This window comes from Lepidochelys olivacea (genome assembly GCF_965140295.1).
Source record: "Lepidochelys olivacea isolate rLepOli2 genome assembly, chromosome: 2".
Taxonomy (NCBI): domain Eukaryota; kingdom Metazoa; phylum Chordata; order Testudines; family Cheloniidae; genus Lepidochelys; species Lepidochelys olivacea.
The window spans coordinates 160,987,555-161,014,341 of NC_140412.1; the positions used below are offsets into that span (position 1 = coordinate 160,987,555).

The window sequence follows — 26,787 nt, forward strand, 5'->3', positions numbered from 1 at the left end:
TCTGAGCCTCCGCGCCCCCTTGGGCGGGTGAGTGAATGGCCCGCGATTAATTTCTGTATGTGGGTCAATGGCCTGTGACAGAAAAGAGGTTCCCCACCCCGGAGCTCTCCTGCCCCAACCCTGATCCCCCTCCCACCCTCCAAACCCCTCAGACCCAGACCGGAGCACCCTCCTGCACCCCAAATCCCCAGCCCCACCCCAGAGCCCCTCACCCTGCACCCCAACTGCCTGCCCCAGCGCAGAGCCCTCTCCCGTGCCCAGAACCACTCATTTCTGGCCCCACTCCGGAACCCGCACCCCCAGCCCTGAGCCCGTAACTCCTCCCACACCCCGACCCCCTGCCTCAGCCCGGAGCCCCCCCGCATACGCCGAACCCCTCGGCTCCACCCTCCAGCCCGGAGCTCCCTCCTGCATCCCAAACCCCCCCACCCCCGGCCCCAGCCCAGGGCCCGCGCCCTCAGCCGGAGCCCTCACCCCCTCCCGCACGCCAGCCCGGTGAACAGGAGCGAGTGCGGCGGGGGCGAGCCAGCGGCGGGGGCGGAACGGGGCGAGCCGGGGGCGGAACGGGGCGAGCCGGGGGCGGGGGCCCCTCAGAGGCGAGGCAGGGCAAAGGTGTTTGGCTCTGAGCCAGTGGAAAGTTGCCAACCCTGAGCCCCCTCCCCGAGCTGGTGCCCCCCGTGCAGCCCAACCCCCTGCCCGGTGAGAGTGTGGCGGGGAGGGCGGGGAGGGCGAGCAGCGCCGGGGAGGGGCCAGGGCGAGGGTGTTGGCGGGACTCGACAGTGGGCAACCGTGAGCCGCGGGGGGACGCTACCCTGCGGTCCTTTGCCAGCACCAGCTGCGGGGTGAACCCTGCACTAGGCGCCCCTCCCGAGGCCGCTCCCAGGCACACGGGTTTGCAAGCGGAGAGCTCAACGCACCCTGGTGGTGCCGGGGCAAAAAGGACGATTCACACCCCGGCGGGCAGCGGCAGGGGCCGCCTCCCCCGCGGCGTTAGCCAGCCCCTGGCACCCCGCCCTCAGGCGGGGCTCGGCGCGGATCTCGGCCACCTGCTCCTCCCCAGGCTGCGGGCGCGGGGCGGCTCCACTGCGCAGGCGCGTCTTGCGGGGGGGGGGGTGGGTGGAGCACCACCCCGTGAGGTCACTCGGCCCGCGCCCCTCCCCCCTCCGGCAGCGGCCGAGGGTTGCCGAGCGGCGGGCCGGGGCTCGCGGGCGCCGCTAGGGGGCGGTTGCGGGCGCAGCCGGGCGAGCCCAGCGGGGAGGCGGCGGCGCTGGGAGCGGGTCCGTGGTGCGCAGTCCGGCGCAGCTTCCTGGTCGCGTGCGGGGAGCCCGGCACCTGCTCGGCGCGGCCCGCGGGAGAGAGGCGCCCCGGGCCGGGAGCAGCGGGGCGGCGCTGCCCCATGGTGCGGCAGGTACCGAGCGGGGGCGGGGCGGGGGCACGCTGCCCGGGGAGCCGCCCGCTGCGCTGGGGCCGGGGCGAAAGTTTGCGGGGTGTGGGCGGTAGGGGGCCTCGTGGGAGGCTGCCCGGCCCCGGGTCGGTCTGCTTGGCCGCTGTCCGCGAGGGGTGGCCCCGGGCGAGGGGCGGGGGCTGGCGGGCGGGGTCCCGAGGTGGGGGGGGGGTCCGAGGTTGGGGGGCTCTGAGCCGGGCAGGGGAAGCTGATCAGCATCTTCCAGCCCGACGCCGGGCACCGCTGGTTCATAGCTAGTGTCCTTCGAGGATGGTGTCTTCCAGGCTCCGAGCAGCTGTTACGAGCTCCAGTCTGTGCCCCGCTGGGATACACCGTGTTTCCCCGAGTAGGTGAGGTGCTCTGAACGGCAGCTCTGGGGAGGCTGGCCAAGCGCTGCTAGGATGATCTTTCAGTTATGAAGTCACTTCTCCGAGTTTAGTTTCCAGCTGCATTTAAACTGGCTATAAATGACTTGGAAACTCTTGCAAACTTTGTAAATATCCTAAGAAGTTCACATAGCTAAGAAAAGTTGACAGATGTTCGTTGCAGTGTAACTTGCAGAAGTGGTTGTTTTTTTTTGTTATAGGGCTACTCTGATTCGTTTAATCGTTTTCACCTTGGCCTCTTCTCTCCAAGTCAATCACAAAATACATTGAATAATAGTTTGTGTGTAGTATTGTTTTTAAAACAGAGTTGCTTTAACTGTGTTTTTCTATTGGTCATCTTTATTTCTGGAGTAGTAAAGGTAAATGGACTTGAACTTTTCAAAAAATTGCAATCTCATTTTAGTTGCCATATTACTAAATATTTCCTAATTTGCTGTTTCATAGATAATAGAAACCACCTCAAAGGGTGCCAGTTTTCCTCAGTAGTTCTTTTCTGCATGTTGCGTGCTGACTTGTATCATGTATACAGGTTTTTGGTGCCATAACTAAGCAGCAAAGAAAGTAAAATACATTAGATTTTAAAGTGTGAAATTTCCACTCAGTTGGAATCCTCCTTATGACCTCACCTTTGCTGTGATGTCTCCAACAATTTAGCCATCTAATGTGGAGGAGGCAGGGCAGTTGAAAGTAAAGGGTATGCTTTATGAAATACACACACTACTTGTATGTTGTCTTTTTTGCCTCCATTCTTAGCTTCATTTGTCTCTTTTTAGAATATAAACTTTTTGGAGCATGGGTTGTTTTTCCCTGTATGTCTGTACTGCACCTAGTACATTGCAGGCACTACTGTAATACATAATAGAATTAAAAACTAGTTGACACATTGATAGCCTTAAATACAGATACTGCTAATTTGACATTTGAAACATTACTTACTTGTAGTAATACACTTATAACTGGTTTCAGAGTAGCAGCCATGTTAGTCTGTATTCACAAAAAGAAAAGGAGTACTTGTGGCACCTTAGAGACTAACAAGTTTATTTGAGCATAAGCTTTCCTGAGCTACAGCTCACTTCATCAGATGCTGTAGCTCACGGAAGCTTATGCTCAAATAAATTTGTTAGTCTCTAAGGTGCCACAAGTACTCCTTTTCTTTTTACACTTATAACTGAAAGTCTTAAATGTAAGTGTTGATATAGCAGAACTTTTGTATCATTTTCTTAACATTTATTTTTTCAATAACTGTGTTCAGATTTTTTATACTCATTCACATTTAGGAGGATCATTAATTGGTTGCTTTAAAAAAAGTATTAAACTTTTGTAAGCAACAACAAATTGTCTTAATAGTTGGGTGGTTCCACTTCCAAAGGAAACTGCTAACAAACAGGAGTCAGAAAAGAAAGATGAGATCCCATTGTAACTAGTGAATTCTGAATAATAAAATACAAATAATACAGTCTTGGTGACACTTGACTTCTTCAAGCACTGTCTTATTTTGGGAAAAAATCTTGACTGGGAGAAGACAAATCATGTTTAACACATCCATTTAGAACCACATTTCTTATTTTAAATATATTGGAAAAGGAACATGTGCCAAATAGTAGGAATACTTATCACATATATAGCACTGTACCTCTTCAAAGTATTTTACAAATTGATTTATTTGAAGAACTGTCTTGTGTTGATAAGATTGTTGAGGAAATTATTTTTTTGTTTCATAAAACACTTAATATTAGTGACATATTTGATCCTTATTTATGCAGATTCTTTAACACCTAATTACTTGCTAGAGGTTTGTAATTATAAGCATTTATAAGGGGCCTATAATTTTATCATCTGTTTTACATGTTTTATAATTGGGGCAGTTAATTCACACTTTTAATTGAAGAGAACACAGAATGTTTTTCTAATATTAACTGAATTCCTGTAGAATATCTATCTTGTTTTCAGAAAACATTATCAATGTGAAAAGACTGCTGTAGCAATTAGATTGAAGTGACCAAACTAAACTTTGTAATTTAACAATCACTTATCTGGAAAACTGGTAAACTGTCTCCGCAGTGAATTTTTAAGTGATCAGTCCCTATAACATAGAGACAGGCCAATAACACTTCTTACATGGAAAATTTAATAAATGAAATCAGAACAATGATGATAATGTGGATACTTTGTGGAAACTGATTACTTTTACACATCAAATCTGTGTTTTCCCTCACCTACTCTAGTATGTTGAAAGCAAAACTTAAATTTAAGATTCCTGTTTTTTAAATTTGGGTTACTTCAGTGATACATAAACAGTTTTTCAATATGTTCCTGTGCAGTTTTTCTATGAAGCTCAGTAGCAATAATCTTTCACCAGCTCAAGAATTTTCATGTATACAAAAGTAATTAAAGCCAAAGAATTGTGTTAAGTACACTAAACAACAATATGGATATCAGTGTTTATATTTCCTTATTCCATTTGTTTGCTGATGGTCTTCAACATGTAGTAGCTATGGATTTGACTATCAGATTACAAATAAAAAAGGGGACTCTGACCCTAAATAGACACTTAAGACTACTTATTTGTTTCAATCCATCTTTTTAAAGATAGTAATACATACGTGTCTATATTAAGAGTTTTGTGTAGCGCTTGTAGCCCTCTTTTCCCTCAGTCCTGTGCGGAAGTGTTCCCTTACATCGACTGAATTTATGAGAACAGTTTTATATCGGAGACAACTGTGCACAATTCTTCTATTGGAAAGAGTGCTAGAGTAGAAGATTGAGAGAAAAGGATTTTAAAAATTATTTGATAGCTCATGAAGCTTGAAGAAATATATAATTTGTTTTGTTTTTATATTATTGGGAATCAGAGTGTTTGACTTAATTTGTATAATCAATGATTCATAGACTTTAAGGTCAGAAGGGACCATCATGATCATGTAGTGTGACCTCTTGCACATTGCAGGCTACAGAACCTCACCCAACCACTCCTGTAATAGACCCTTAACCTCTGGCTGAGTTAGTGAGTGCCTCAAATCATGGTTTAAAGACTTTAAGTTTCAGAGAATCCACCATTTACGCTAGTTTAAACCTGCAAGTGACCTGTGCCCGATGCTGCAGAGGAAGGTGAAAAAACCCTAGGATTTCTGCCAATCTGACCTGGGGGAAAATTCTTTCTCAGCCTCAAATATGGTGATCAGTTAAACCCTGAGTACGTGGGCAAGATTCACCAGCCGACACCTGGGAAAGAATTCTCTGTAGTAAACCAGAGCCCTCCCCATCTAGTGTCCCATTGCACCGTTAAAAACAAGCTATCTTACAAGTCGTAGTTTTTATTGTATAAGACACACAGGGCTCGATCCCACAAAGGGACTTTAGGCATGCCTAAGTCCAACATTTAGGCATTCTCTGAGATCCTTAAAACTGCCTCGCAGTTGCTGTTTAACCTTGGAGGTTCCTTGTGGTGGCTAAATTTCTGCTGGTGTGAATGCACAAAGCCACATAAATCCTGGTGTTGCTGAGCAGCTCACAGCCCCACTGGGATTCTCAAATTAGGTGTTCCTCAGTCTGTTTTGCCTGTGGGATCTGATCTGGGAGGCATTTTCATGGCATGTTGACTGGATCAGGCCCAGTCCAGGACAGCCAGGTGTGAGCAGATTGGGAATTTTTTGAAGTGGATGTGTGCGTACGTATGTACATACATAGCCAATAGCTCAGTGGTTTAGAGTACTCATCTACAATGTGGGATACCTATTTGTAAATTCCCATTCTGTCTGTTTAAGAACAGGGACTTGAGCCCATGTTTACCTCATCCCATGTAAATGCTTTGACCACCAGGTTATTGACTATAATGGAGTGGAGGTTTTGCTTGTGCTCTCTCTCTGTGGCGTGTGTGTGTGTGTGTGTGCTTATGAGATGTGGTTAAGGTGTCTAATTCCAGGAATGGATTCATGGCTATGAATCTGGAGTGGAGATAATCACTCCAGACCAGGGATGGTCAAACTTTTTGGCCCGAGGGCCACATCAGGCAATAGAAATTATATGGTGGGCCATGAATGCTCACAAAATTGGGGTTGGGGTGCAGACTCTGGGGTGGGGCTGGGGATGAGGAACTTGGGGTGTAAAGAGCGTGCTCTGGGGATCAGGGCTGGGGCAGGAGTGTGGGAAGGGGTTCAGGTTCTGGCTGGGGGCCCAGGCTCTGGGCTGGGGATGAGAGGTTTGGGGTGCAGGAGGGTGCTCCGGGCTGGGATTGAGGGGTTTGGAGAGCGGGAGGGGGATCAGGGCTGGGGCAGGGGGTTGGGACGTGGGGAGAGGCTGAGGGGTGCAGGCTCAAAGCGGCACTTACCTCAAGTGGCTCCTGGAAGCAGTGGCATGTATCTTCTCCGGTTCCTAAACGGAGGTGCAGCCAGGCGGTTCTGCAGGCACCGCCCTTCCAGCTCCCATTGGAGCGCATAGGAGCTGGAGTGGGGCCATGCCGCTGCTTCTGGGAGCTGCATTTTGCAGCCCCTGACCCTGCACCCCGGCTGGGGTTGAGCCATGTGGTGTGGCCCTCGACCCAGTTCCCCAGCCAGAGCAGGGCCAAGCCACATGGTGTGGCCCCTGACCCAGTGTCTGCAGAGAAGGTCAAAACTGTCTGGTGCAGCCCCTGACACAGCACCCTGGCTGGAGCGCCGGAGTGGGGTCGAGTCGCTTGGCATGGCTTGCAGGCTGGCTTAAAACAGCTCATGGGCCGGATCCGGCCCGCGGGCCATAGACTGACTAACTCTGGGCCAGACTTAGGTACCTAACTGCCTTTGAGGAGTGGGGCTTAGATTCCGCTCCTCAGCATTTCCTGATGTCTAGGGCAGCACCCCGTTCAGTATGTTATCCTCTGTGAATCCCGTCCTCAAGTGCTTAACTCTCCCAGTGGATGGTACAGGGAGGCTGGGTGACTAACTCAAGACTAAAGATTTCACTTGGCAGCAGAGCTCCTAAAAGTTAGATGTTGTAATGTTGAGCATGGCTATTCCTAAGTCGTTTTGTGGATCTAGCTCAGAGGGCCCGTGGGATCCTCCTGCCTGGCCCATGAGCTCCTGGCCCGGGAGGCTAGCTTCTGGCCCCACCCCTGCTGTTCCCCCTCCCCTGCGGCCTCAGCTCACTGCACCGCTGGTGCAGTGCTCTGGGCGGCAGGGCTGAGAGCTCTTTCCAGGCAACACAGCTGCAGAGCTGCAGCCTGACCCGTGCTCTGGCTGCGCAGTGGCGTGGCTGGCTCCAGCTGGGTGGCACGGTTGGCTCTCCTGGTGCTCTGGGCGGCGTGGCTGTAGTGGCGCCAGCCACTGGTGCTCCAGGCAGCGCGGTAAGGGGGCAGGGAGCAGGGGGGGTTGGATAGAGGGCAGGGGAGTTTGGGGTGGTGGTCAGGGGGCAGGGGTGTGGATAGGGGTTGGGGTGGTCAGAGGGCGGGGAACAGGGGGGTTGAATGAGGGCAGGGGTCCCAGGGGAGCAGTCAGGAAGGAGGGGGGGGTTGGATGGGGCTGTGGGGGGCAGTTGGGTGGGAGGTTCTGGGGGCAGTCAGGGAACAGGGCTGGCTGGATGGGGCAGGAGTCCTGGGGGGGGTGTCGGGGTGAGAAGCAGGGGGGGTCGGATAGGGGGCGGGGGCCAGGCCACACCTGGCTGTTACAATTTTGGAAAACCAATGTGGCCCTCAGGCCAAAAAGTTTGCCTGCCCCTGATCTAGCCCATAGTACTTGAAACAAGTTGTTTTGTCTTTACAATGCATTCACTGAAAGAGTCTGTTATAAAAACAGCAAGGAGTCCGGTGGCACCTTAAAGACTAACAGATTTATTTGGGCATAAGCTTTCGTGGGTAAAAAACCCACTTCTTCAGATGCATGGAGTGGAAATTCCAGATGCAGGCATTATATACTGACACATGACAAGAAGGGAGTTACCTCACAACTGGAGAACCAATGTTGACAGGGCCAATTCGATCAGAGTGGATGTAGTCCACTCCCAATAATTGGTGAGGAAGTGTCAATTCCAGGAGAGGCAAAGCTGCTTTTGTAGCGAGCCAGCCAGTCCCTATTCAAGCCCAAATTAATGGTGTTAAAATTTGCAAATGAATGTTAGTTCTGCTGTTTCTCTTTGAAGTCTGTTTCTGAAGTTTTTTTGTTCAAGTATAGCTACTTTTAAATCTGTTATAGAATGTCCAGGAAGATTGAAGTGTTCTCCTACTGGCTTTTTGTATATTACTATTCCTGATCTCTGATTTGTGTCCATTTATTCTTTTACATAGGGACTGTCCGGTTTGGCCAATGTACATGGCAGAAGGGCATTGCTGGCACATGGTGGCATATATAACATTAGTAGACATGCAGGTGAATGAGCCCCTGATGGTGTGGCTGATGTGGTTGGGTCCTCCGATGGTGTCGCTAGAGTAGATATGGGGACAGAGTAGGCAATTAGGTTTGCTACAAGGATAGGTTCCTGGGCTAGTGTTTCTGTGGTGGGTAGTTGCTGGTGAGTATTTGCTTCAGATTGGGGGGCTGTGTGTAAACGAGGACTGGCCTGCCTCCCAAGGTCTGTGAGAGTGAGGGATCATTTTCCAGGATAGGTTGTAGATTGCTGATAATGTGCTGGCGAGGTTTAGCTGGGGGCTGTATGTGATGGCCAGTGGGGTTCTCTTATTTTCCATGTTGGGCCTGTCCTGTAGTAGGTGACTTCTGCGTACCCGTCTCCCTCTGTCAATCTGCTTCATCACTTCCCCAGGTGAGTATTGTAGTTTTAAGAATGCTTGATAAAGATCTTGTAGGTGTTTGTCTCTGTCTGAGGGATTGGAGCAAATTCGATTGTATTTTAGGGCTTGGATATAGAAAATGGATCGTGTGATGTGTCCTGGATGGAAGCTGGAGGCATGTAGGTAAATATAGCGGTCAGTAGGTTTCTGGTATAGGGTGGTGGTTATGTGACCATCGCTTATTTGTACTGTAGTGTCCAGGAAGTGGATCTCTTGTGTGGACTGGTCCAGGCTGAGGTTTATGGTGGGGTGGAAATTGTTGAAATCTAGGTGGAATTCTTCAAGGGCCTCCTTCTCGTGAGTCCATATGAGAAAGATGTCATCAATGTAGCGCAAGTAGAGGAGAGGTGCTAGGGGACGAGAGCTGAGGAAGAGTTGTTCTAAGTCAGCCATAAAAATGTTGGCATACTGTGGGGCCGTGCGGGTACCCATAGCATTGCTGCTGTCTTGAAGATATAAGTTGTCCCCAAATCTGAAATGGTCGTAGGTAAGGACAAAGTCACAAAGCTCAGCCGCCAGGTGTGCTGTGGCCTCATCAGGGATACTGTTATTGACAGCTTGTTGTCCATCCTCGTGGAATATTGGTGTAAAGAGTTTCTACATCCACGATGGTGTTGGCCAGGATGGTGTTTTCAGGAAGATCACCAATGCATTGTAGTTTCCTCAGGAAGTCGGTGGTGTCTCGAAGATAGCTAGGAGTGCTGGTAGCGTAGGGTCTGAGAAGAGAGTCCAATGTTACACTCCATTCTGCAATTCTGATTATATTGCTGTTATCCCCCATGGCTTTTTACTTTAGCAGTCTGGGTTGTCACTAACAAAGATTCAAGTAATTCTGGTCTTGATGTTTTTCACAACTATCCTATGCTGAAATTGCAAATTGGAAAATTATTCCACAATAAATTATATTAATGAAAGAGGATTTAAATGATGGTATTGAATATTTGAGTTGTATGGAACATAGTAATAATAATAATAATAGTGTCTAGCTTAGATTATCTTGTTCCCTTTTCTTGCCTGACACAGTAGTAGAGCCACATTCACAATGTAAGTGGGAATGCTATAAATAGAACAGCAAGGTTTGGCCTTAAAGTTCTAGTCTGAAAAAAACACTGTAAAAATGACACATTTATAACCAGTGGATCAGTTTCCTGTGTGTATTCATTGACAAAAAAATAAGGTTTTTCTGCTCTTTGCTCCTGTTAATGCAGCAGAGTGCTTTTGTAGAGTGATTTGGATTCGGTTCCTTCTTCATCAAACAGTATTGTTTACTAAGTTCTAACTAGATCCATCTGTGCAAATTCACAAAAGTCTGTAGGATTTACCAGGTGTCACTTGTGGTGATGTGTGAGAAGAAAACAGTGTAGCTTAATTTTAAAATCCTATGTTGCATTCTCAGTTAGTAGTTAGGGGAAAACCCCATCCTTTTTATTTGTAAATTAAGTATATGTATGTGAAGACCCCTAAGAAACAGCGAACAGTTTACCTCTCAGAATATAATCACCTTGCTTTAAGGATGATGAGGTGTTATGTTTTTAATAATTATAATGGAGTTTAATGAAGAGCTTAGATACTGTTAGGTTCAGTACATACTGATATGAAGCTTACAAAGAGTAAATCTGTTTTTTTTCCTTAGCATTGTAAGTATCTAAATATAGGAAATCAAAAGAAAATGGGCTAGCATGTTTTAGAAACATTATGGCATTTATTTATTTCTTCCTTGCATTTAAAACATTTGATGGAAAACAAGTCATTCAGAAATACTTTTTAATGAGTGACTTGTATGGTATACAGTCCTTCTCTTTTAACTCTTACTTTCACACTACTTTGCTTTTGGCAGACTCTTTTCCAAGTCTTGAAGACTTTTCCTATAAAGGGGATATTGATGCCTCCTTATTTTTGAAAATGTTCCATCTACCAATTTAAAGTATACCTCTATTTCCAAGGCTTATAATACTTAGATGACATAAATAGCTTTTGCCTTGAATTATAACTTAACTTTATGCTATGATTTCATGCCTTAACATACTTGTCAGCTACACAAGGCTAAGTTGAAACATGTGTTGTGCTATACCACCTTACTTTTAGAAATTTGTAACAGGCTGTAATGTGCATGTTCCCTAAATGTTAATATAGCTAAAGACTTTGGTGTTACGCTTTTGTTAAGTGATGGGAAATGTTCAGTTTATTTCTTTTTGTCTTGTAATGGCTGATGCTTTTGTGACTGTATTCTTATTTTCACAGATTTCATCGTTTAGTGTACACTTGATATTTGTTTTTTAATATATCTCTCCTTTGGGTCCTTTGAGATGATCCGAACAAGTTAAATAGCTAAATTTCCTAGTAACTAGATTATAAAGGAAGTAGATGTCTTGTACAAGAAACATAGTAATTTTACGATGTGGCATCTCAGATGAATGAGTAATAGAAAGTAATGAATTGTAGAAATGAGAGCCCCAATCCTACAAATGGATCTGTATGAGTGGACCTCTGTCCCCAAGCAGAGCCCAGCGGCCTTTGTAGAGCTTTCCACAGGTGTGAGGGTCCATTTGCACACAGCCCCTTGAAGTCAATGGGGCACTGCATGGGCACGGAAATCAACTTGTATAGATCATCTTGCAGGACTGGGGCCATAGTTACCAGCTCCCCCAAGTCTCCCCAGTAGCTCTGTGCTTTGATTTCCTTCCATAGTTCCACTGAAGTTGTGGATCCTCTGAGTTACTGTTTTCCCTTTCAGTCTATGTGGCAGTGAAAGTAAGTAACATGCAGACTTACCAAAGGAATTTCTAAACATCCTCACGGCTTTATTCTTAGACAGCACAAGAAATATATAGATATGTAGAAAAATTATAATACCTGCATGTAAATTCTGCCTCAGTTTCCTCACAACTCTTTGGATTTTGGTCAGTATCCTTATAGGGTCCCAGGGACCCTCCTTTTATCCTTCTTCTGCACAGCCTTAACATCTGGTCTGGTCTCTATAATGGCTTATAAGAGCTTTCCTTGTATGAAGTTCTGGTCCCTCTGTGTCAGATGACCGTTCCCAATGGTTTCATCTCCCTTGTCAGGTGATCCATTGCTTTGTTATGGACCCCTGCAATCAAACTGGTAAAGTTGGTTCCCCTTGGATTCAGACAGCATATTGTCCTAGGATTATTCTATGTGAGTGGAAGACCATCCAGGTTATCGACTACTGATTAGTGTTTAATTCACCCCTGTGTGTGCACACTGTTCTGAAACCAAATTAGAAGGGTATAACTAGCAATTTTAACTAGAGCTGTTGTGCAGGGGACATCACAAAGGATTTAAAAATGTCTTCATCTGTTTTCATTCCGATTAGAAACAACATGGAAAACTTTTAAATTCTCCACAAAAGAAAATTACCCCCCAAAATCTTAGTTAATTGGAACAGAATGTTTCAACAAAATCAACATCTTTTATATCAGCTTTGCTTTTGCATTATGATATGAAACTCATTTTTTTTTAAAATGAGTCATTTCACAACAAAAAATCAGTATGCTTTATTCCAATATTTTTCATGTCAAGTTTGTCACAATTTTATGAAACATTTTGACTCTGGAATAGCATTCTCTATGGGAAATGGTTCCATCAATTTTTTTCCCGACCAATTCTAACTTTAACACTTCCGCTAGTTTCTTTATTCTCCTACTGAGAGTGGAGAGCTGCTTTTCCTTTCAAGCCACCTAGCTCTGGGGCTTACATTATTAATCAGGAAAAGTTTTACTTAATAAAGACTTAAATAAGTTTTAGGGAGGAGAGCAATTATATGAACAAATGAAACAGACTAAAGTATTATTTCATTATTATGTTACATGATGGATTATGTGTATCTCCTTAATGTACTAAAACAGCCAAGGCACATCCTGCTAACCTAGGAATCTCCCAAGCTTTAATCACACACACACTTATGGAAGTCAAGAGGAAAAGAGGTACTAAACTTCCCAGCCACAGCTACTAATCCTAATAAGCTATGTGCTATTGGCCTTCCTGTGATGATATCTTTATAACATAAGTTCTCTTAAAAAATTATGTAACCTCCTTAAGAGTTTAGTCTATATAAATGCAATCCAAAATGCATGGTACCTGCTGCTTTTTTGTTGTTTCTAATGCTTCTAGATAATCCTAGTTATTTACAAAAAGAAAAGGAGGACTTGTGGCACCTTAGAGACTAACCAATTTATTAGAGCATAAGCTTTCGTGAGCTACAGCTCACTTCCTCAGATGCATATCGTGGAAACTGCAGCAGGCTTTATATATACACAGAGAATATGAAACAATACCTATTCCCACCCCACTGTCCTGCTGGTAATAGCTTATCTAAAGTGATTTCCAGCACAAATCCAGGTTTTCTCACCCTCCACCCCCCCACACAAATTCACTCTCCTGCTGGTGATAGCCCATCCAAAGTGACAACTCTTTACACTAGTTATTTAGTGACTCTTGCCTGGCAGTGCTTTCTCTTACTCATAATGTTGAAGTTGGTCAATAATTGCAGGAAGTTGAGCTCTGACCTGTTTTACTGTTTCTGTGTACTTTAATGATCCTTACGTTGTTTTAGCTACAATTGCTGATGACAATGTGTTGTTCTTCAATATTGATGAACTCAAATCTGTGGCCCTCATTCTGCAAACACCTAGGCCTGGTCTACACACAGATTTGTACTGATATAACTATTTCTTTTAAGGAGTATGATTATTTTTTTCCTTAATAGTTACACAGGTAAACATGCTAGAGTGGGCTTATTTATACTGTTATAACTTATTTCTGTTCCCACAAGAGAATAGCTATACTACTCTACTGGTTTAATACAGATATATCTATGTACGCGCTACGAGAGGATTATACTGCATTAATTAGAACATTATAATTGGATGCAAAAGTTGTACTTCTAGGCAAAGTCTTTCACATGTACTTAAAGTTAAGCATATGTAAGTGTTTGCAGGCCCTCTGATCTGTGTGGCTGTATCAATGTTACAGAACATGCTAGCTCTGATGGTTTATTTTGAATAGGATAACATTTTTAATGTGTTAGCTGGGAGTGGGGTGTTAGCTAAAGTTCTAAATAATGCATTCTAAAAATCTAGTTTTTGTTGTACTTCAATCAAGTTGAAGATAGGCTAGCACATGTCAAAGTATAGCAAACCTTTTCTACACGCTAAAGTTTGTTAGTCCAACCCATCCAACTCCCCCTGCTCCTTGTCCCCTGATCGCCCCCTCCTGGGACCCTTGCTCCTAACCACCCCCAGAGGACTGCACTCCCATCCAGTGCTCCCTGTTCCTGGGGGAGGGGCCAGGGGTTCCCCGGGCTGGCCAGGATGGTCCCACAGGTTGGATGTGGCCCGTGGGCCGTAGTTTGCCCACCTCTGGTCTAAAATGTTAGTGGAATTCCTTAGTTTTCTATGGAGCCCAGGTCTTTAAGGTTATCGGAAATCTTCAAAAACTTGTACTTTGCTTCCTCTCTTTGGTACTTCTAGATTTCCTTCTGCTGTCATATTCTCAAATCACTCGACTACTGCTGCTGCACCCTTGTTCATTTGGAATTTCATTCGAGGTTTGTGGTAATTTCTCATCCCCATTCATCACTGGATGTTCTTAAGAAAAAAGGGTATAACTTATTTTCCAGATCCATACCCTATTATGTGCTCTATGTTTGTGTTCTCCTTGGCTATGTCGTCTTTTGGTTTCTGCTAAAAGGCATAGTGTCAACAACTTTACTGTTGGCCTTTTAAAGAAATTGTGAGTTAATTTCATTTTGGAAGTAGTTCATGTTGTACTTAAGCCAGTCTCATGCATAAGTCTAAGATTTTGTCACGGATATTTTTAGTAAAAGTCGTGGACAGGTCACAGGCAATAAAGAAAAATTCACAGACGCCTGTGACCTATCCGTGACTTATACTAAACATATTCATGACAAAATGGGGAGCTCAGCGGTGGGGTCCCCACACCACCTCTAGCAGGTAGGCAGTGCGGGCGCCCACTCAGCGGGGACTCGGAGCTCCAGGGGCCCCACTGCCCATGGCGGCTGGGAGCTCTGGGGTACCCCCTGCAGTGGCAGGGAGCTCCAGGGTACCCCCCTGGCAGCGGTACCCCGGAGCTCCGAGCTGCCACGGGCTGAAATCGCAGAGGTCCCTGGAAGTCATGGATTCCGTGACTTCTGCAATCTCCATTAATGAATCAGCCATAGCCTTACTCATGCATTACGCTAATCCAGGTATCTTTTCGTATGAGCCATACCCCTATACCATGTTTCTACGAGAAGATCCTATTTTACTTATATATCTTTAAAATATAAAACTAAAAACCTTTTGTGTGTTTTTTTTTAACACTTCTTTGGAAACAAGTAGTAAAGTGTGTGTTTTGTATAATGTGAAAAAGCTACTAGCAATTTAATGTTGCTTGTTTGACTTCCTGTTTTCTGAGGAATTCTACAAAGTCTGTCCATTTTTGTAATGCTGTAGCTGGTAGATATTGCAAGTCTTGTCCATCAGTATGGACTGTTTCCTTTACTATTTCTGTTTTTGCCTAATTGAAGGACTCAGTAGAGTAATTCAAACAAATACTTTACCATGAGCATGGAGACCATCTGAATGGAAAACAGAAGCATTTAAATACTTTGGGTCTGAAAATGATTTGAAACTCACTGAACATCCCAGGTGTAATTGAGGAAAATCCGACTTTCAAATGTTTTGCTTTGCATTTTGAGCCATTCATTTCTTACCTGAGGAAGCAGCTGTGGATTACACACGTATTATATTAACAATAGTTTTTTTTAATGAAGAGGCTACACTTTTTAGGGAATTCAACTTGTAGTCACGGTTGAAGAAATATTTTATAGGTCTGTAGTTAGCCATAAACTATTTTTGTTGTGTCTGTAGATTTGGGTGAATGAACCAACAAGGTCGGTCTCTCTATGAAGCAGTTGTCAAAAAAGTGCATATACTTAAAGATAGGCCCTGAGGGACTGCTCTAGTCAAGGCTTGCTGTCTTATGTGGTACATTAGTCCAAAATTCTGTGGCAGAAATCCCAGAACAGTGCAGCTGTGCCCTAGTCAATACACTACTCTCACTTCAGTATTCTCTGTTTGTGTACTTGGATGTTAGTTCAAAGTATGATACGTCGTACCCAAATTTTCTTTGCACATTCTTGAACTGAAAACACATTCCTTCAAACTGCTGTATTTCAAGTAGCTTGAAGTTTGGGAAATTTGTTAGTCTCTAAGGTGCCACAAGTACTCCTTTTCTTTTTAGTAGGCAGGAAGTGATTGTTTTTTGAGTACTAAAAAGGAGATGCATATTGTCTTTTCCTCCTCTTTTTGGGTAGAGGCAGAGGTGACTTTATGTTGATGGGAAGAGGTTTGAATCCATCATTCCTTCCACCCCAATAAATTCTGGCAGCAATTAACTGGCTGCACACTCTGTTCCAGTATCTGGCACCCATCAAACATCTGTGTGATGAAGTATATTAGCTTGATGTTTCTGTTAAAATAAGAAACAGTTAAATAGTTAGCAAGGCTTTCACTTAAATCACCCTCATTGGACATCACTCAACACCCCACTGAGATAAATGGAGCAGCTAATACTGCCATTATTTTTTTTTAAGCTGTCTGCAGACCCAGGCATTCAGTTACATTCATTTCACATTTGGAAGGTTATGTCTCCAAACATAAAAGGATTGTGACCTATTTTTTAAACTGTAGGTGAAATTCTGGAGCACAAGTATACAATATTTAAAACACAATGTGGCAGTTTGCAAAATCATAATCTCATTATGCATATAGCCTTGGTTGTGGTTAAAGTTGTCTGGACGCTTCCATTCTAAGGGCTTGTCTACACTTGGAAGTTTACTAAAGTAGCTATTCAGAGGTAACAGTAGAATTTCTAATTTTAAGTTAGTTTAGATTGTGATCTGATTTTGAGGGCCTATGATTTATTTCTAAGTAATGTGCCACTGTGCTCTAAAAATAAGATGTAATCCTTAAAATGAGACACAGTGAATGTCTCCCTGTCTTTGTTACCCAAGTGTAAGGTAAAGATCCTATGGCAATTTCTTTGAAAATAGTATTCCAAGTCCTCACCTTTGCCTATAACCCTGGCATCTGAAAGGCCGACTACCTACAGTATTTGGCTGGTGTATTGTTTTCTTACGTTCAAAACATTTTCATATAGTATTTAGGGAGTAATTCTGACCCTTAAACTCAATCCATCACAAAAAGGGAAAACTGCTTTATTCTAAGGCTTAACCGTGGATCAGAACTATACAATTCTGATTTAGATCATGTCTACACGCTTTTTGTACCAATTTAACTATATCAGGTTAGAAACCCATGTAATTAAATTGGTATGAGCCGCTGGTGTCTGTTTCATTTGCAAAAAGTAGTGCTGATTGCAGGTTAAGCTGAACAAATGGAGCTTTATTAAACCTTGTGGACTGCTCTGTCCATGTCAGTTGCTTGCAGCCCAACTCTTCATATTCCTTGTTTCCCCTCAATAACAATTCCTTCAGGGAACATTGACCTTTAACTCCAATTCCAGTGATCATGATATATCTTCCGTATTTTACAAACATTTTAATATAAGCATTAAAAACAAATAATTGATACCCAGACTCCCACCCCGTATCCCTTTGGTCAGAGATTGTTAGCTTGTTGCCAAGTTGGAGTCTCATCTTTACCCTAGACTCACCTGGTTACATAATCTTTGAGAGAGTTTGGTCTCCTCAACAGGTAATCATACCGGGAGTGACCTAATTGTGTTCCTGTCACCTCTGTCTCTCCATTCTGTGATGATCTTTGTAGGCTCTCTCTCTGGGTGTTGTCTGCTGGCTCATAAGTGCCTCCTCTTCCTTCGGATCACTTACTTCTCTTGTGTATTCACTTTGTATGATCTAGGTGTCTTTGCACCCTTCACGACCCCTTTCGTTCGCTCCTTCTGCTGCCTCTCTAAGGGCTAGATCCTCAGAGAAGTGCCTGTGTCCAGGGCCAGTAGGTCCTTGTATTCTGGGGCCTGCTTTCTCTGATTGTTAGCCATCTCCTCTTGGCAGTGTGCTCATCTTTTCTGGCTGCAACAGATCTCCCCTCATTTGTAGTAGGGTTTTGATCCTTCATTCCATCAGTGCCTGTGCTGGACTGTTTTGGCATTCCTGTGTGCCAAAAATGCTGACAAGGCATCTGAACCAGAAGAAATAGCCTTGTGTAACAGTTTCTTAGCTGTTGTCACAGCTGATTCCAAGTTACCATTATTCTGTAGGTATACAGAATGGGGAGGTGGTGTGGTGGCCAAACCCTCATTTGTGTGCAGATTCCTTGAATTCTTCTGAGGCAAATTGGGGTCTGATTTCAGTGAATAAAGTCTCCGGAATGCTGTTATCTTGTAAAGTGGGCCCTCACTTTGGCAATCACTGACTTGTTTCTTGAATCAGGCAGGGTTTTGACCTCTGAGAAATTTGAATAGCAGTCCACTGTAATCAAATACTGCTTTTCCTTGAAGGTGAATAAGCCTGCTCCCAGAGTTGGGTGGGCAGCTCATGTGGTAACAGAGTCTCTTTCTGCTGGTGGTTATCAGACAATGGGTTCAAGGAGCAGAGTTGTGTATTGATTCTTGGCAAGTAAACGCACTCTTGAGTCCTTCTAAGACAGCTGTCAATGCCATGGTGTGAGGCAGGTATTTTTTGCATGACATCCTTGTGATTCTTCCTGTGGTACCCAGTGTTGTGAAACATCTTGTTACTATCTGCCCTTAGCATGAGAGAGCCTTATCTGTGCCTGCTGTGGGTCAGCTCCCTGACTTCACTGGCCACAGGGAACACAAGCACTCCTCTTTCAGCCTACGCAAGCTTTGCTGTCCCTCTGCAGGTTAGTGATAGGGACACTCCAACTCCTGAGCACTTTGAGTGTCTCCCTGATATGTCCAGCCCCAGTTCCACTGGACACTCAGTGTTCACAGATTCACTGTTCCCGAGAATCAGTACATTGCAGCTTATGAGCTTCACCTAAAATCACCCCTTTGTTTAACACACAGCACTTTGATATGGTTACAGAGAAAACAAGCAGAAGTTTATTTAACCAAGAGGAGAGATTCAAATGATAGGAAGTAGAAATATTGGAAAGAAATGGTTGTATATAAAATAAAATCCTACCATGCATTCTAGAACCTAGACCAATTTAACTAGATACTTTAATGTCTTTTAGAGCAAAGCTCACCCCAAAGTCCTGCCAGTGTTTTTTCAGCCAGATCTGGCTGGAGTCCTTTTTTTCATGAAGCAAAATATTCTGCGAGCTTGTCCCCTAGGTAAAGGATCCTATTTGTCTCTTTGCACCCCCAGATATATCAAAAACAGTCCTTTGAGATTTATTCATGAATAAACAAGGAACGATAACTCTGTCCTCAAAATCTGATTCTATGCTGCTCATCTTCAATTTGAATATATGGTTCTAACTCCTACTGGTACTTGGCTTCTGTTTTCTGACCATCCTGCTAGTATCACTCTCTTGACTGCTTACAGCTGGATACCCTTTTCTATAGCCTCTTTGATTTCCATCAGTTTCATTGTTGAAACTGGGAGATTGAATCCGTTAACGTGCTGTACTATGTCCTGATCTCCCTTCCCCCAGTTCACTGTTGGTGGGTACATATGCCCTGCTCAGGATGTCAGCTAACACCAGTAATTGTCCTGGACAATATCTGATCTCTTCTTTGTTGTGATGGAGGTGCACCAGCATGCACTGCACTCTCTTTGGAGCGCTATAAAGGGGCTTTGCCATGATTGTCTTTTTCTTCCTGGGTGGCCATAGGTAAAGTGATGGAATTGTTCCATGCCAGATATCACGCCAGAAGCTATTTTTCTGTTTGAGTGTACCCCAGTTCAAACTCTGACAGGTCTCTGCTGACATAAGGAGTTGACTGTTCCTGCAAAAAGCTACACCTGCCCCTTTCTCTGATGCATCACCCTGGCACGTTAGCAGCTCTCCTGGCTGGTAGCATTTCAGGACACTGGCATCCGTTATCATTTGTGTCAGCGTGTCAAATGGTTGCTGTTGCTGACCTGCCCAGTTCCTTTTAACACCCTACCTTGTGAGCTAACATATCTGTTCTGCTACTGCAACCTCATGTGGACAGAACTTGGATAGAAACTTATCATTCCTCTGAATGATGTGAATGCCCGTTTCACAACCCTGGAGTTGGTACGTTTCTCACTGCCTTGAACTTGTTGGTATCTGCTTTCATTCCCTCTGCTATGAGCAGACGTCCAATTTATGTCTGTTTGCCATAAGCTGCAAATGGGCAAACTGGGATGTATCACTTGATTGTGTGTTCTGTTCATTCCCTCTGAAGAACCTAGAATTGGCCACTGTCGGAAGACCGGATACTGGGCTAGATGGACCATTGGGCTGACCTAGTATGGTTGTTCTTATGTCACCTCATTCTGTTTGAGTCCCATTTTTTCTGCATTCAGTTTTATGCTTGTGTTCTTGCTTTGCTGTAGAAAAACTTGTAGTTTTGTGTCATGGTCTCATTCAACTTCTGGTGTCATTGCTCCCTTTATCCACAAAGAAGATATCATCTGTAGTTATTTTCACCCCTATTCAGTCCTTTCAGTGCTTGGGTGCATCTTCTCTGGAACATTACTGGTGCTGGGCTTATGCCTATTGGCAGCAATCTGTAGAAACCAAAGCAAAGGTTGTCAGAACGCTGGACTCTTTATCCAGGCTTGTGTGCCAAAACATGTTCCTCATATCACAGACCGTAAAGATTCTGGTTTTGGAAAGTTCTGCCAAGATGTCATCACTTGTTGGCAATGGATAGTGGCATCTTTTCAGTGCCTGATTCAGTAGCTTTGGGGCTGTGCAGATGAGTAATTTGCCTAATGACTTCTTTACTACCACCATGCTACTTATCCAGCCTGTACTGGCCTCTGCAGGTGTAATGATACCATACTCTGCAGATTTTTGAGCTCCTTATGTATTGGCCCTGGAATTTTCCTTTGTGATAAGCACACAGGTTCCACTGTGGAGTCTACTTCTAGTTGCAGATTTCCTTTAAGGTACTTGTTGCCTTTGAAAACATCCCTGTATTCTTTTAAAATTCTCTTCCTTTTTTGCTTCTTGCACTGCAGCTATAAAAGTCTGATACTGCACCCTGATCAGATCCATGGCTGGTATGGCTGTATTCCCAAAGAGGGGTCTCTGATGCTTACCAGTCACCAGCACAAACTTCAGTTGGTACCATCTGTTGTTTTTCAGCTTAGTTACTATGAGGTCACAATTTCCGATTGAGCTGCGTTAAGCTCTCCTATATTATTAGATCACAACTGCCTTTTGTAATGGGTGTGTTGGAGTCCAGTTCACGCTAAGGAATCACGTTATAGGAGACCCTGCTATCCAGCTGAAATGGCATTGGGCATTCCCCTATCACAGGGATGGGCCTAAGGGCCACATCGGGGTTGCGAAACTGTATGGAGGGCCGGGTAGGGAAGGCTGTGCCTCCCCAAACAGCCTGGCCCACGCCCCGTATCTGCCCCATCCCACTTTCCGCCCCCTGACTGCCCCCCTCAGAACCCCCAACCCATCCAATGTCCCCTGCTCCTTGTCCCATGACCACCTGCTCCAGGGACCCCCAGCCCCTAACCGCCCTCCCCGGACCCCCACTCCCTATCCAACCCCCCCCTGCTCCTTGTCCCCTGACCACCCCCTCCTGGGACCCACCGCCCTTCCCCCTCTCCCCCCGGAATCCTACCCTTTATCCACCCCACCTGCTCCCTGTCTCCTGAACGCCCCCTCCCCTGGAACCTCCGCTCCATCCGACTGCTCCATTTCCCCTTACCATGCCGCTCAGAGTGGCAGAAACTTGCGACCCTGCTGCCTGGCCGGAGCCAGGCACGCAGCCCGTGCTACCTGTGTGGTGTGCTGAGGCTGCGGGGGAGGGGAGACAGCAGGGGAAGGGTTGGGGGCTAGCCTCCCCGGCCGGGAGCTCAGGGGCTGGGCAGGATGGTCCCATGGGTCGTAGTTTGCCCACCTCTGCCTTATCACCATAGTTCAATGCACAGATATAGGTATTGTTCCTTGTTACTTTTCTGTCTTGCTGGAGTGAAGCTGATGTGCTCTTGGAGTTAAGGAGAGAGTCATGATATCGTCACTGCTGTCTGATGTGCCATCCCCCTCTTGTACAAATCTGATTGAATCTTTCTGGAATCTTCCTCTGCTCTTGCACACTTTGCTAAAATGATTCAACTTGCAATGCTGTCCTAGTGTGGGGAAAAACCTTACTGAAATAATTTAAATTATCTTTGGAGCCCGCTGTATTAAATGCAAAGTTTATTTTTTATTGTGGGCCTGTATGTAACTTCTTTGCAGGGAGACCTGGCCAGTGTAAACCTTGGGAAGTGTTATGAGCTTCAAAGGAATATTTAAACAATGTACCAGAGAAGGAGGAACTCTGGGGACCAACAAAGTTAAGTGGATATCCTAGGAAATACCTGGGGAGAGGTGAATGCAGATTCCCACCTCTGGTCCTGATGTTTTGAAGCTACACCCTCAGGAGAGAACTACTATTTGGGATCACCTGCTAATTGAGGCCAAAATCAAGGCCATGCCGTATAAAGGAAAGAATGAACTATTAATCATAGAATCATAGGGCTGGAAGGGACCTTGAGTTTTTGTTCTTGGTGGTGCTTGTTCTGAGAAAAAGTTCATGAATTTGTAACCACAGGAAAAGCCCCTATGTGGGGTTTGAAATTCTGATAAGCTACCACAGTTCTTGTAGGAGATTGGGATAATCTCTGGTAAACTTATGAGCATGCCTGGTTATTTTTTTGTTTTCTGTGTAATGATTTCACTTTAAGAATAAATGTGCATGCTTAGAAAGGACTGTGTGGTAAGGTACAACTGTGGGCAGTTATGTGCAGCCTGGAAAAAGCCCAGTCGGGGACAGAGAGGTGACAGCAGAGGAGCAAGGAGTCTCGAGTGGGTGTTCTTACTGGATCGTGGAGGGGGAATTCATAGAATCCTAGAATATCAGGGTTGGTCATCTAGTCTAACCCCCTGTTCAAAGCAGGACCAATCCCCAACTATATCATCCCAGGAGCTCTGAATTGTGATGCAGGGCACTTCTCCTTTATCTTGTCATGCCTTCTCCTGCAGTAAATGCATTTCACTGTGGGTATGGAACCCTGGCCACCTGCTCTCCTTTGCTGTTGTCTCACTGCATGTTCTTCTGGGGATGTTGTGCCTCATAGGGCTTTCATCCTTTTGATGCTTTTGCTGTACACATTATGTCTAACTATCTGTCTAATGTAAGATCACCTTCCTGGCCCACCTGCTTCCACAGGAGGTGATCCCAAGTGCTGCAGATTGTCCTGTCCTGAGTCAGGGAGTCTAAGTCCCCAAAATTGCACGTAGCAGCCCTTGTGCATAAGGCAGTAATATAGGGGTCTATCCCTGCCCCTTTGGATTGGTCTCTAGTGGAAAAAACTGTCACTCCACAAATTTCATTATGCTTTGGGGAGCAATAGTTCCCCAGGGCTTCCAGGACCACTGTAAAGCTTTAGGGAGCAGTAAGCTTCTGAGTGGTGCAGATCTTACCCAGGAAGGCAAAGTAACAGTCTTACTTTCCTGCTGTCGTCATCCTCCTGCATGGCCAGGTCTGTGTACAGCTCAAACTCCTCCTCCTACTGGGTCCATCACTGAGTTAGGTTTGTGTCTGCAAAATCCAGGGCTCTGGGGGGCTTCTGACAAAGTTCCATGGGTCATGCTGCCGGCTGCTGCAATAGAGAGAAATCACAACTCTCACATTGCCATTATAGTTCATTCTCCTAGAATGAAGCTGAACGCAGATGAAGCTGAACAAGTGAATCTCTGTTAAATTATTTGGACTGTTCTGTCTGTGACTGAGATGCTTCTAGCCTAAGTCCCCTCATTTCCTGCCCACTAGTGTCCTTTCAATAACAGTTCCTCCAGGGAACATGAGCCCTCTGACTCCAGTTCCACTGATGATGATACAGTGCTGACACGTTGATACTATTATAGAAGTATATTGATGTAGATTATTTTGGGTATAAACCTTTTTATAATAGTATAGCTCTGCCCACACCAGAAGTTTTATTTAACTGTATTGATTTCTAAACAGATATAGCGTTTGTACCAGTGTAACTGTGTATAGAACAACCCTTAGAGTAATCTTATACAAGGGATAACTTTTTCTTCCAATTTATTGATATTCACTCTATTGCCCTCTTAACCTAAAACAAATTATAATGGTACACCTTTTTTTAGGGTGGGTGTGATATTCCTACTACCTTTCTGCTTCTGAATTCACTTACTGTTAGGAATTCAGTTATACTGCTGAAACTTGGGGGTATGGTAAACTAGGCGTCTTCTGAACTGTAGGCTAAACTTAGCTCTATAGCTAACTATATTAGAGGGAATTTGGAAATCCCACTCCTGTTGTTGATATTCGTCTGCATAAACTCTGTTTCTCAGCATAATGTTCTAGAGTAAATAGTGTACGTGTTTTATATGAAAACAGCATTATCTTATTTTATACTGAGTCACCTGCTTTCTTTTATCTCATTAAGCAATATCTTAATAAGCAAAAAACTATCTTTTCACATATTTGAAAATGATTTCTCAGATTTCTCATAGTAAAAAGTATGAAAATTAGTGGAAAAAGTAAGAAATTGAAGACAGATGTATGCCACTTTAGTCAGGGAGTAGGCATGGGAGTCTGACAATATATTGCTTTAAATCTGCAAAGTATTTAACACAACAAAGTGTGTTGTTTCACAGTTGACATTTTGCTATTGGAGGTGGCACACATCACTTTGAAAACTACATTAATGAAACATGACTAAGAATTTAAACAAACAAGGGTCAGGAAATAAAAATATTTTCACAGCAGCCGTAATATGGCCCCCAGTGCATACGTGTATGGTAAACTTACGGTTTACTGTATGTACTGTGGAAATAATGTCTGTCTTTTGTGCATTAATACCTTGTTGTACCAAGACATTAATAAAGATTTTTGTTTCTACTTTCCTTTTTTAAAAGGAAGCGAGTGTGTGTGTGGCAGAAGTTAAATGAAAATTAATAATATATTCACTGTGTCGTCTTGTGTGGTTATCAAGATAAACACTTAACTGATACTAAAATTGATTAGGAAATTAATAGTTAGCACTTAATATCTTAAATTGTTATAGTGTCTGTAAACAAACACTGCTTTGCAAACTGAATGTAAAAATCTTTTTTTTAAATACCAACATTAAAAAAAAAAAAGAACCTCTCAAACATCAAATTAGATAACTTTAGGCTTAAGGTAAGAATGAACATTTTCAGCATAAAGAGAAACTTTATGCCAAAACTAAGGTCTTTGAAAACACTGGCATTGTTACTGTACCATTAGCGATACTGCTAGATTTACCAAGTACAGTATATGCACACAAACATTTTTCAGATTGCCAGATAGGTGTTAGAGTTGTGTAATGCATTTTCATTGTCATCATGTTCCCACTTCTTTCATTTGAGCTGGTGGTTCTGTGAGCTGATTTCTCTTAATGGCATTAAGCAGAAAAAGAACACTGAACTGGTGTAAATTATAAATTGGCTTGGAAGGATTAGTTTTTATTGGTAAATGTCAGAAAACATAGATTTCACTGTAGATACACAAACTGATGAAAAATATTTCCATCAATAATAATCAAAATTTACAGATAGGCAAAGTAAGAAAAAAAAAAAAAAACCTGCTTGAGAACTTAGTTTGATTTAAGGATATTTACTTTGTGTATTTTGACATGTGGTGTAGACAATTTGTGTTTCAACTGTTATAAAGTTTTAACTTTTTGAATCTCAATGTCGACTTTATTAAATACTCCCCCATTGTCTGAACCCCCATTATTTTGTGCAACTGGGAAATATTAAATTAATAGAAATAGAAAAAATGTTTAAAAGTAAACATTGATATTATCCATTGAAATAATTAAAAAAAAACAAATTCTGCCAAGCCTAATTATAAGGCACAGTTGAACTCTTAACCTCAGGAAATGTAAAGCCTGTTTTACTGGCTTGATCATATGACCGCTCTAGGGCAATCAAAAACGTATATGCTTCTTAACAGCAGATAATGCCAGCCAATATAAAGAGTGTGTAGCTTCAGTGTTCTCCCACACCCTAACGAGATCACTTTCAACAGTCTGGTGCCTGATAGAAAACCTCAGCTTGTTTGTTTATCTCTTCAGTCCTTTTTTTATTCTGTTCTACCTGATTATGTTTCATGTGCTGCCTGTTGCACCAGGACAACTTTTGGATTGGGGTGTTAGAGTCCTAAAGCTCCTTTTTATTACTTTTCAGTTTTTTTCTCCCTCCAACTCCCACCCTGCTCAAGTACCATTTAGCTGACAAACCTGTTTAGGATCTCTGACCTTTGACCTACCCAGTCTTGTCCGTATGTTTTGGGAATCCTGTCTGCCAGGGTTAATACAGTTTTTTCCTAGTTGAATGTGATGAACCACATGACAGGCTTTTTTTTTTTTTTTTAATTTTTGGGTTGCCGGGGCTCACATGGTCAGTCAGTCAAAAAGGACAGTAACTATATATTTTTTGTATAATCTGATTCATGTTTTCCTTTTAAAAAACATGTTAAACAATCTAAGCAGTTTAAGAAGTTAAACCAATTTAATTAGAGCAAAATACACATAGCAATTTGTTCTAAGGTCTGAAATATAAATATTTTCTGTTTAAGTCTACATCACAAACAATTGTATTCCTTTTTATTGCCATGAGAACAAAAATCCAAAGAGAAAATAAATGCTTTCAATCACATCAAACCCTCCTTCCCCAAGGTTTTGCCTGACCTATAACCCCATGGTAAGGAATTTATTTCAAAACATATCTACTAACATAGCTGGAGATTGACAGATCAACATTTGACAAAATTATACCAAATATTCAATTTTTATCATTGGCTACTTGTAAATGAAACATGATAGAGATACTTAGCTAATTATAATGGATGCTGTATTAAATATTTATGCATGCATGTAGAAACATAGACATGTAGGTCAAGAAGGGACCTCAAGAGGTCATCTAATCTATACCTCTTGCTGAGGCAGGACCAAATAAACCCAGACTATACGTAACACATTTTGTGAAATATTATTAAGAACCTCCAGTGAAGGGGATTCTACAACCTCCCTTGAT

The 26,787-nt window shown here is 43.7% G+C and overlaps 1 protein-coding gene across 1 annotated transcript in view; it reads left to right on the forward strand.

Annotated features, from left to right (window-relative positions):
- The first annotated feature begins 1,263 nt into the window (after nucleotides 1-1,263).
- The window catches only part of PTPN3 (protein tyrosine phosphatase non-receptor type 3), a 274,552-nt gene continuing 249,028 nt past the window's right edge, over nucleotides 1,264-26,787 (forward strand). The window contains exon 1 of the mRNA XM_084619614.1: nucleotides 1,264-1,408. The gene's annotated coding sequence lies outside the window, so the exon portion shown is untranslated. The remainder of the gene's footprint in view (nucleotides 1,409-26,787) is intronic.